The sequence below is a fragment of the Erpetoichthys calabaricus genome, chromosome 1 (genome assembly GCF_900747795.2).
Source record: "Erpetoichthys calabaricus chromosome 1, fErpCal1.3, whole genome shotgun sequence".
NCBI lineage: Eukaryota > Metazoa > Chordata > Cladistia > Polypteriformes > Polypteridae > Erpetoichthys > Erpetoichthys calabaricus.
Window position 1 is genome coordinate 338,661,955 of NC_041394.2, and position 12,456 is coordinate 338,674,410.

Here is a 12,456-nt window from a genome sequence, read left to right on the forward strand (position 1 = left end):
AGCCATCTGCCAATAGCATCTCTTGTATGAAATCAACTGGGCAAACCAACTGATGAAGCATGTACCAGAAGTAAAAAGACCCATTGTCCGCAGAAACCCGCGAAGCAGCGAAAAATCTGCATTATATATTTAGATATGCTTACATATAAAATCCGCGAAGTCGTGAATCCGCGAAAAGTGAACCGCGAAGTAGCGAAGGGATTACTGTACTGTAATTCTATAACAAACAATATGTGTAAAACTACAAATTGCATCTGATCCATTATGCTTTAACTTCCTCAAAACGTCTATACTTTAGAAACTGTACTAAAATATTATATACTGTGGTGCCCGGCCGGGACGCCCAGGAGGAGTGGAGGAGGGCTTGTGCCTCCTCCAGGACACGAGGGGTGTCCTCCCTGGTGGCTTTGGAGACCACGGGTACAGAGCTTGGAAGCTCAACCCTGTAGGGGCCCGTGGTCACCGCCAGGGGGTGCCCCGATGCCTTGGGAGTGTTGGCCCTCAGTACTTCCGCCACACCGGGAAGTACTGGGGGGAAGAGACTTGATGGCACCCAGTGGACTTCCGGCTTCACCTTGGGAGCTTCCACCACACAGGGGTGTGGCTATGGAGGCCCTGAGGATACACCTGGAGCCCATCCAGGGCACATAAAAGGGGCCGCCTCCCTCCAGTCAGGAGCGAGAGTCGGGAGGAAGAAGACGAAGCATGTTGGAGAGGAGTGGAGGCGGGCCAAGAGACTGAGAAAGGCATAGTGTTGTGGCCAGGACTTGAAGGGGTGATTGGTGCTTCGGCACTGGGTTTGTGCACTTTACTGGACTTATTATGAATAATAAATGTGTGGTGGACTTTAATATGGTGTCCGTCTGTCTGTGTCCGGGCAGCTTACCACAATACTGTATATCCAAATTACAAATTTAAACACATAAACAATATACTTTAAGGGCAAACAATTAAATTCCACTTACTTTATATATAATTATGCAAACTTTCACATTTACAAATGAAGCTCCAACTCTACTGTTAAGACGCTGTCACTACCCATGAATGGCCAAGTTCCAACTCAGCACAGGCCAATCACAATAACTAATAATTCAAGGTGAACAACAACTAATTAAAGTGAAACAACCCATAAATAATATATTGCCTTTTCAACAAACAGGAATGAGAAAGTTGATTGGCTAAAAAAAAAGCTATTAAACATACTAATGTAGATTTACATGTATTGTGTATCAATTATTAAGAGTTTGTTGATATGATTTTTTTTTTGATTTGTGGAAAATGCTAGGAATAAGGGCAAGCATCTTTATAGAATCTGTTAAATACTTGGGAAGAAATAATAAAAAGGGAAAGCATTATATTGATGTGTCTTATGGAACATACTGTGTTAAATTATTTGTTCATTTCAGATTGGGAAGCATCATTCAGGATTGTGTAGATATTGCAATCATTATGAGAGACTTAAGCATACTTTGTTACAGCGCGAGGCATAAAACACAGTTAACAGGATATTTTAAACCTATAGCAATTAATTGCATCCATTCCAGAAAATGTAAAAGAAATGCATTAGGCTAATTCAGAGAAGTGTTTTCATGTACTTGCAACTTAAAGGGTTACATAGAATAATGTACATGACGGATACAAATAATGATTGGTTCCTTATCACTGCCAAAAGTATTTTTTTTTCTCTGCCAATAGTTGAAACTACCAATAGCTGATACAAAATGGAAGTTAATCATTAAATGCTTTCTTCTATTTGAAGAGCTTCTGTTAAAAGCCAAATATCTTCCTGAGTACAAATAAAGATCTGTCTTTCAGAAATATTCTTACTTTTTTGTCATTCTGGTGTTTGTTCAGACCATAATGTGGATGCATAGAATATATACTGTATCTATACATATAAAGGAGAGTTGGGATCCGTGTGGTTGTGTTTGTGTGTTTGTGGAGGGACGGAGAGTTAAGGTGGGTGTTGGAGTCACGTGATCATCTCCCCTCCCATTCACCTCATTTCATTCACTTCATTTCGCTCCGAGCTGAGCTCCGCAGTTGACGCCGTCTTGCCGTCCTTTCTCCTTTACTGATTTACTGTTTAGTAGACGCGGTACTTACTGATTAGTATTTGTTCCTTTAGTGTTTCTTAGTGTTTAGTAGACGCGGTGTGCCGGTGTTCCCAGGTGGTGTTGCGGTTTAGTGTTACTTTCTATTTCGTTTTTGTACTTTAGTGTTTAATAATAAATAATAATAATTCATTTCATTTATATAGCGCTTTTCTCAGTACTCAAAGTGCTAAAATAGTGAGTGATACTTAGCTGATAGCAGTGTAGAAGCAGCACAGCACAACGCAGCCAGTAGGACAGGCGGGTGTGGTAGCGTAGGTGAGCGGAGATAGCAAGCAGCAGAAAGCACAGCAGGAGGAGAAAGCAGGATTTGGATGTTCCAATAAACAGCCATAAACAGTAACGCTTGGTAATTTCAGGCGTGATCGCCCCGAAGCCATAAGCCAGGTTAGTATGAACATCAGATCAGTTCCAGGTCGTAGAGTACTGTAAGATGAAACGGGAGCAGATCAGCATAGCGAATATAATCACGGAGACAGATCATCCCGAGGTGCTAGATCGCCAGGTACAAAGAAATGTTCATAGGTCTCGTCCCGTAATCCACAGACTCAGCTGTACCCAGTAAAGTGGAGTCCATAAAATCTGTAAATATTAAGCCAAATCCAAGCAATTCGAGTCAGCTGTATCCACGAACTATATATACAATAAACGAAATAAAACAAGCATAAGAAAGTGCAGAATTAAGGCGAATTTTGCAAAACATGTTGTTAACAGGGAGGAGCAGCGACAACAAGCATGCGCCAGCGTCCCCTCACCTGCTACAATAAAGCAGTTATAATAAAGAAGTTTAGTAGACTTTTACTTTATCTTATTTAGTGTTCTTCTCGGCGGTGTTGCCGTTTTTTAGTGTTAGTGTCTACTTAGTGTTTGTGTTTAGTGTTATGGAAGGAGTGATCTTACCACAGTCAGATTTTGCAATGAATGAGTTGGTAAATAATGATTAATTATCAACAGATCACATGAGCAAATTCAAAGAAATTTTAGCTGCGCATACAATTTCCAACCTCAAAAGGTTTTGCTAATGTGGACTCCTGACATATTGCCCATTCCACAAAATGCAAAACATATTCAAATATTACCTTCTGCAGCTACTGAACGAGTGACTCACTGGGTGTGTACCTATTATGATGGTGCTGTAATTCATGTCTATGACAGTTTAAACGCTGATAAAAAATTCAACCTCACCGAAGAGCAGCTTCGTTTCCTTCATGCTTTGTTTCCTTACAAACCTCCCATAGTTTATGAAGACGCACACCAACAATTAAATCATACAGATTCTGGTGTATTCTCAATTGCATTTGCTGTGTGTATTTCTTTAGGTATTGACCCAAGTGATATATATAAAAAATGTAAATGTTCGTTTGTTCAAAACCTTAAATTTCCGAAAGTTCTTCACCGATTGCTTTGAAATTTTGACACAACGTTGCATTCGAATACGCGCGTGTTTTTATATACATATTATATAGATATCACACCTGTGACAGGTAAAAACATGCTTTTTTTGAAAACACAGCGCCATCTGTTGGACGTAAAAGCAACACACGCTATACTAAATATTTTACGATTCTGTTTCAATGTTTTGATCAAATACATTTGTAAGTACGTGAATAAAGGCAGCAACATGGCAGTTTTTGGCGTGCAACCAGAAAGAAGTGATAGGAATACGGTTATACATATCGATGAAATCGCACAGTATTAGGCTGGAAGATACATAAGCAGCAATGAAACTGTATGGCGAAGTCTTTCATTTCCCATACATGAACGAAGTCCAGATGTTGTTCACTTAGCAGTACATCTAGAAAATGGACAACGCGTTTATTTCACAGCTGCAAATGTGCAACAAATAGCCCTGAATCCACCGGCTACAACGTTAACTGCTTTCATTACGTTATGTCAAAATGACGTGTTTGCGAAAACACTGCTGTATTCGGAAGTGCCTACTTATTACACATGGAATGCGAGTAGACAATCATTTGAACAACGCAAACGAGGAGAGCGAGTCAACGGACAACCTGGCATATTCAAAGAAACTACGATAGACAGACCGTACACCGTGTATCCCAATCAAGATGAATGCTTCTTTGTTCACATGCTGTTGGTAAATGTGCCCGGTCCAACGTCTTTCCAGCAATTGAGAATTGTCAACGGCGTCACACATGCCACTTTCCGAAGTACAGGTCAAGCTGTGAATTTATTGGAGAACGACCGACACTGGGATGTATACATTAATGACGCGTGCAACAGGTCACATCCAAATCAAATTCGTGCATTGTTTGCAATCATATTGACTGCCTGCTCTTCTTCATCTCCAACACAGTTATGGGAGAAATATAAATCGCACATGGCTGAAGATATTTTCCGTCGAATATGCAAGTAAAATTCAAATATAAACATGGATTTCACAGCAGAAATCTACAAATAAGCGTTGATAATGATTGAAGATTTGTGCTTAGAAATCGTGAACAAAGTTCTCAATCAATTGGGAATGCCATCACTGAATTGATCTGCTGCTGCTTCGTTCGATGTAGAATTGTGTCGTGAACAAAATTACAACACGGGTGATCTTTCGTCGTATGTGCAATCAAATATTCCTAAGCTAACGCTTCAGCAAAAAGGCATTTACGATCAAATAATGCAAACTGTCAATAACGAGGTTGGAGAAATCTGGAAATTGGGAACGGAAAGGTGCCGGTTGATCCGACCTCAGGACGAATTTCATTGCCTCATAACTTCTGTAATTTAGTGACATCAAAAGAAGAATTGGTTGAAAAAGTATTTCCCAATATTCAAACCAATTATAAGAATCACGATTGGCTGAGTGAACGAACTATTCTTGCGGCCAAAAACAAAGACGTCTACGAACTTAACAATATTATTCAGTCTAACATTCTGCACAGACAATGGAACAACAAAAAATATTGTATACCCACAAGCATTGTGAAATTAAACATATTAGAAACGTGCGCTTTCTCTTTTCTTTCTTTTCCATTTAACCAGACTGAGCTACAGCAAAGCATGGCCGGGTACAGCTATATTTTATATATATATATATATATATATATATATATATATATATATATATATATATATATATATATATATATATATATATATATATAAATATATATATATATATATATATATATATATATATATATATATATATACCAATAATGTTACTGAGAAACTTACAGCCATCGAAACTCTGTAATGGCACGAGACTTCAGGTCACATACCTGCAAAAGAACCTAATTGAGGCAACTATTTTTACTGGCGGTGGCTCAGGGGAGAGAGTTTGTATTCCTCGCATCCCCATTATACCCTCTGATCTCCGATTTCAATTCAAACTCCTCCAATTTCCAGTAAGGCTCTGCTTCACAATGACAATGAATAAGTCTCAGGTACAGACCCTACAAAAGGTTTGCATTGATTTGAGGCAAGATTGCTTTTCACATGGCCAACTATACGTTGCATGCTCAAGAGTAAGCTCAGCACACAGCTTGGTCATATTACAACCGGAGGAGCGAACTGACAACATGGTATACAAAGAGATCCTTAACAAATAATTATTGGTACATTTTCCCTCAGTTTATTATTTAAAATTTTAAAGCAGTACTTCGCCGCTGCAAAGCACGGGTATTTTGCTAGTATATAAATATATGTAAAACACAACTTTTTGTGTTCTAGTTAAGACATTAAACTGCTTCTGGCCTTGCAAGAGGTCCTCCAAATTGTAAGGAAATCATGGGGGTTGGTGGTGGGATTGGCACTCCAGCCACTGTAAAAAAACTTCATGCAGCTCTGATATGACAGATAGGATTAATTTCTGCTCTCCACAGGAGTAGCTTTGCTGCGCTTGCATTATGAAGGGGATGGGGAAAGCCTTCAGGAGCCCCATCCACAGAAGATTCAAGACCATTAGAGGAGAGTCAATGGGGTCAGGCCTGTCAGGGATCAGAGCTGGTGTGGTGCTGAGACGTTGCCTGCTTCACAGCAGCACTCAGATCCCAATTTGAGACACCCCATCCAGGTAGGTGGGTGTAATGTCTTGTCTCTCTGGCATGATGATCATCTTCCTCTGCTGTCGGAGGAGCTGTGTAAACTCCGCATTTCAGTGGCAATACACTCTGAGGTGTGCAGACCTGGGACTGACCAGATCTCTGTAGTTGGGTACACCTTTTATTGGTCTGGTTGCTCTAATGGCTGTCATACTCAGGGAGTAGCTGTTGCTGTAGCAGATCAGCTCCTTCCAATAGTGTCCATATATCACTACTTTCAACAAGTATATTACAAGACACAGAATAAGGCACTCTCTGTGTGCGTTGTCTATTGTCTCAGTTTATGCTCAGATCATGGTGAGTGATGTTTCAGTGAAGGAGAAATTTTATTTGCAACTTGTCTCTGAGGTTTATGGCAGCCCACGAGGTGACACTTCTCTGGTCATGGGTGACTTCAATGCAACCACTGACACTAACAGGGCTGGCTAATAGAATTGTCTCGGTCCCCATGGGTCTGATGAACATGGTGAAAGATGCTCTATGCTGGATTTGCAAAAGGTCAGGAGGCTGCGGATCACTGGATCCTGTTTCTAGTACCCTGAGCCGTATTGTTGGACTTGGTACTCCAATACTGGTGGTGTGGTGAAGGAGATCAATCACATCCTTGCGAGCAGATGCTGGAGGCTCTTACAAAACTGCATGGTCTACAGAAGTGCCCAGTTCATGAATTCTAACCACAGACTTCTTACTACTTTGAAAATCCAGTTTATGTCCAGTAGGCTACTGCCTACTAGAAAAATGAGACTGGACCTTGCCAGACTCCAAGATCAGGCTGTTTCTGATGAGTTTGCATGAAGTTTGTATAAGGAATTTATGGACTTGAGTGTGACTGACAATCCTAATGTGATGTGGGAAACCTTCCATGACAAGACTCTGAAAGCTGCTGAAGGTTGTGTTGTTGTTGCTGGTGTTCCCAGAGGGAGGTGTTTCTTTCCTCAGGGCACTCTGAATATCATTAATAGGAGTCACACCACATGGCTTGATGGCAACTCTGGTCTGCACTGGGAACTAAGAAGGATGGCTGCGAGGGCTCTGAGGGCAGATAAGGAGGCGTTTGTTAGAGGAATCTGTGACCAAGTGACACACCACCTATGGTCTAGTGATCCACAATCTGGTTACAGAGGTATCAAAGCATTAAGCATATAGTCACAGTCAGGTTGGCTGATGGAATGGTCCTTACGGATGTCACTGCAGTTGTGAGCCACTGGGCTGGCTAATTTGAGTAGCTGTTTAAAGCTGACCCTCTGGCTAGGATGTTGGATATCTCTGGGACCACGGTTCTTGAGGCTGATCCTCCAAATAGCTGTGAACCACCCAATCTCACTGAGATTGCACAGGTGTTGAACCAGATCAAGGTAGGGAAGGCTGCAGAGAGCTGTGGTATCTGAGGTGAACTTCTCCAGGTTGGTGGTAAGGCTCTCCTCCTGGTATTGCAAGCAATCTTTGCTTCCATTTGGGAGACTGCTGTCATCTCAGCTGACTGGAAAACAGAATTTCTTGTCTCTATCTGGAACAGGAAGGGTGATCGCCTAGATTGCATCAACTACAGGGGAATAACACTGCTCTTGGTGCCGTGTAAGGGCCTCCTCTATATGATCCGTGGTCACTTGCTCACCTACCAGCGACCGGAGCAGTCTGTTTTTATGCCTAAAATGTCTACCATCGACCACATTCTGGCACTGAGGGTTCTCATGGAACGCTAACTCAAATATAGGGAGAGTTTCTTTGCAGCCTTTGTCGATTTTTGTAAAGCATTCAACTTAGTGGCCCTGTGGGACACTATGAGATTTCACCGGATCCCCTCAAGGTTGCTGGATATCATGGCCAGCCTATACAGTGGTACTGTGAGTGCTGTTCAGAGTGAAAGCAGAACCTCTGCATTTTTCCCACTTGATTCTGGGGTTTGTCAGGGGTGTGATCTTGTTCCTACTCTGTTCAATGCTTGCACGGACTGGGTGTTGGGCAAGGTTGTCGGGTCCAGCCACTGTGTGGTATCTGTTGGTGAAGAAAGATTTACTGATCTTGACTTTGCTGATGATGCTATGATCTTCACGGTGTCAATGGAGGCTCTGATCTGGGCTCTTGTGAGACTGAGCAAGAAGTCTGAGTGTCTGGGCTTGTGAGTGTCTTGGATAAAAGCCAAGATCCAGGCCTTTAATGACCTCTTAGGCACAGCCTTCAACAGTATGTGTGTATGCGGAGAGAGTGTCAACCTTGTCAAGAGGCTTGCTTGCTTACTCAGCAATGACATTAATGTTTCTGGTGATTCTTCCTATGAAGTCAGTAGAGGAATTGGGAGAGCATGGAGGGTCATGAGGTCGCCCGAAAGGGGTGTGGGGCACTCCCAATATCTATGCAAAAGGACAAAGGTCCAAGTGTCTGCTTCCTCAATTGATATATGGTTGTAAGACATGGATGCTATTCAGTGACCTCAGACAAAGACTGAACTCCTTCGGTACTGTGTCTTTTTGGAGAATCCTTAGATACCGCTGGTTTGACTTTGTGTTGAATGCACGGTTACTCACAGAGTCCTAAATGTGGCACATTACCTACATTGTGAGGGATTGTTAGTTACGGTAATATGGCCATGTGACGTGATTCCCCGAGGGTGATCTGGCTCACAGGATCCTCAATATTAAGGATCCAAGTGGGTGGACTAGGCCCAGGTGATGCCCACGTAACACCTGGCTGTGTCAGACAGAGTGGGACTGGACAGTGTGTCTGCTTGGAGGGTTTCCAACCAGGATCCCAAGCTGTTTTGTCATGAGGTGGATACCACAACATGCTATACCAGTGCATGCTCCCCAACCTGACCTGACCTGACCTGATACTATAAAGTGTAATGATTATCAACATGTTTCAGACAATCCTTTATGTCAAAGTGTGCTTAGTTTAATGTTTAAAACTATGTAAAGTACTTTAAGAAATGTTGTTTCTTTTTTCATGTATATGGAAAACAGACATGGTAATTGCTGTTTAAGTAGTGACTTTGTACACTCTGTCTGTATAGTTTTAACGCATTTAGTAATTGTTTTTTATTCAGTCTTTGCCAAGGACGGCCGGCCATAGCGTACTGTCATTTTTTCCGCCATCTACTGACCTTTTTGGGTATTTCCTTTATGTAGTATTCTGTAGGTATTTCCTTTTTTGACAGTTATTTATTGTATTTGTTGTGTTTCAGAAACAAAACACATGCAAATAAATAAATATTCAGCTTTATAAGGCCATTCGAAAAAATCCATCTTTGAATATGTTCAGCAGTTAAGCCATTTTGCTGATACTCTGGTCTGTTTCATCTGCCTGATTGAGGATTAGCATTTGGTACCACAAACATACCGATTTGATGCACATACTTTTTAACAATATTGTTTCCACATTTTTTCAATGGCACTATAGGTACTTTTTCATGTCTGTGACAGTCTGCCTGATCTGTGTGGAATACATTTTATAACATTACCTACCATGCTAAGTCCGTCAAACCTGCTTATGAGGTGGTTGAAGTCAGAACTCAACTTTGTTCTCCTTTTCTAATCCAACAAGCACCCTGTAACATTTAGCCTTTGTCTTAGTCTGCAGCTCCGAAGCAATCTGACACAGTGGTAAATGAGATTGTTAGTCTTGTTAACATAAATACAGACAAAGCCAGACGGGATCATCCTGAGCTGACAGCAGACTGAAACTGATCCTCTATCTTTTGATGTTAAAATCAGTTGTAACGGTTTTCTTAACATTTGATTTGTTACAATTGTTAGACATGTCAGCATATGTATACCCTATTCCTAATTTACTTGTGTAGTATTAATAGCTGCAAGAAGCAATGATGGTTGGAGCCACAATAAATAAATATCAAATATGTTTTTGTTTTTTTTTAAGAAACGTACAGATGTGATACCTTTTCAGCATACAGATCTGTGATTGCTTATAAATAGTGCGCATAATAATAATACAAAGCTACTGGCAATTAAAAGAGATAATGCATAAATGGATTAAAATAAACATTAATTCACATAAAATTCTAATTCCCAAGGTGGAAAATAATCTTAATTCAACTACAAAAATGTTCAGTACAATACAATGAAAATTCTCTGTTTTTCAGATGTCCCGTGCTGTTCTGAATGTAAGAAACTGTTATGTATGAATTAATTATTAATTATAAAACCTTAAAATATGGTAGACATATAATATGATCTCAATAAATAATAACAATATTACCTACAGTATAGGTCAAAATCTGAGATGTAGTGGTTACATTTTTCAAAACATTTGTGGTGATTTGTCGTGTAACAACCCCATTAAGAAGATAGTGGTGGTTACCAAGAACTCATTGCTGTCTGCGAATGGGCCCCCATAACAGTTCAAGCTTCATGGCCCAAAAAATGTAGGTCCACTGCTGTTCTTTGACAAAAAGCTGTAAATTAACAAGACATTGAAATTGTCATTTCAGAAGAAAATGCCTCACCTGCGGTCTTAGATAAGGTCATGCTTTGGCCACTACAAAACGTTTTGAGCTCTGCTAACAATGCCCTCATATCATCCTCAGCACATTCTTGCTGTCTCATAAGAATTGTAGTCCCCATGTTGGCACTAGTTTTTGAATGCTCACAATACTTCGGTCAGATATGCCATATTGCTTATATTTAAGTTGGATGAAAAACAATGTACAGTACATGCAAAATTTGAAGAAATCAGTTTAAGTGTTTTTGCATAATTGGGAGAAAAAAATTGAATGTTTCATTCCCACTTTAATCTCTTCACTGTACATCTTATTTCTTTCTGTTATCTTACCTCCCTGTTAATTGATATCTGCTTTTCTCTTTATTGTTTGCTGGAAATTACTCTAGACCTCTCACTGGTCATTCCATTTTCTCCTCCTCTCCATACTGCATGCCTTTTTATATGGCTGGATTGTCATCTCTACAGCTAATGTCCTCCTTTTCTCCTTTTGTTTTCTCTCTGTCCTCACACATCTCCTCTTTTCTCTTCTCCCTCACCTCATGTCATCTCTTAGTATTTTAGTTGTCCTCTCATTGCGTCACCTCTATCCAGCTCCATTTGTCAAATACTTTGTCCTTTTCCAACTACTGCCTGTCCTTCTTCATTCAGGTCCCGTGGTATCGTGCGGACAGTCCATCCATTAAGACATTATATGTAAATTCATGACCTCACACACCCTCACCATGTTTATTCACCATAATGTCTCTAATTTACAATTTGGACTCCTTAATCCCTCACACAGATGAGCCACTCCTGAATCTCCCATCTTATTGTTGTCCAGAAATACAAAGTCAGCCTTGAGTGTTCAGAAGAGAGTACCAAGGAGAGAGCTGAGAAACATGTGGAGGCGAGACTACAATTAAATGGGTTGTAGAGATAAAGAGAAACAAGTGAGGAAATGAGAAGGGACAGACTGATAGAAGGAGATACCACAGAGCAAGCCAAACAAATTTTATGCTGGTTTTGACCAAGTGGCTGAGTCCTCATTGACTGTGCTGACTGTGACATCCATCCATAGTTAAGCATTGACCACAACATAAAAAACATGTGAATAAAATAAAAATCAAAGTAAAACAACAATAGCAGGAAAAAAAAACAGATTGAAGCATCCAAAGATTCCTACATAGTGAGATGCATTTGAAGAAGATATAATGGGTTGTAAAGACAAGACACATGAGTCACTCATGCTCAGCTTAGCAGATTTGTGTTTTCTACTCCATAAATGCACTTTTCTATTTTAATCCATTCCTCTTTATCATGTCTACATGTTGATTGTTGGTCAGACATATCAGAAGGAATTTGACTGGACTGTCAAAAGAACAACAAGTGGAGTGACTTCCACCTGTGTAAGGACAACGACTGACCAGAAAGGAACATTTAGTGAAGTCAGGACAGTCAAAGTCACACACTGAAATTGTCACTTTAAGCTATGAGCATTGTGATCATTCTCTCCCTCACGTCAAATTTAGCATTCAGTCCCTTGTTACCTCTGTCTCAGGTAAATTCCACCAGTTTGCCATTGAAATGTCCATGATGTCTGTCTGTTTAACCCCCACCCCCCCACCCCATGTCATTCTGCAATGAGACCCATGATATGCTAACTGTGTCTGTAAATACACAGATGGTCAGACAGACCAGGGTCTCAGTAAGTGACATGATGACTGCAAGCAGTGTTGTGGACATTGAAGTGTGTCACTGATCGGCAGACTGCCAGCATTTGAACTGAAATGGGAGGTGAGTTACTACCTCAAGTTGAGTACCTCTGGGGTATGTCCTCCAAGATCTGGACC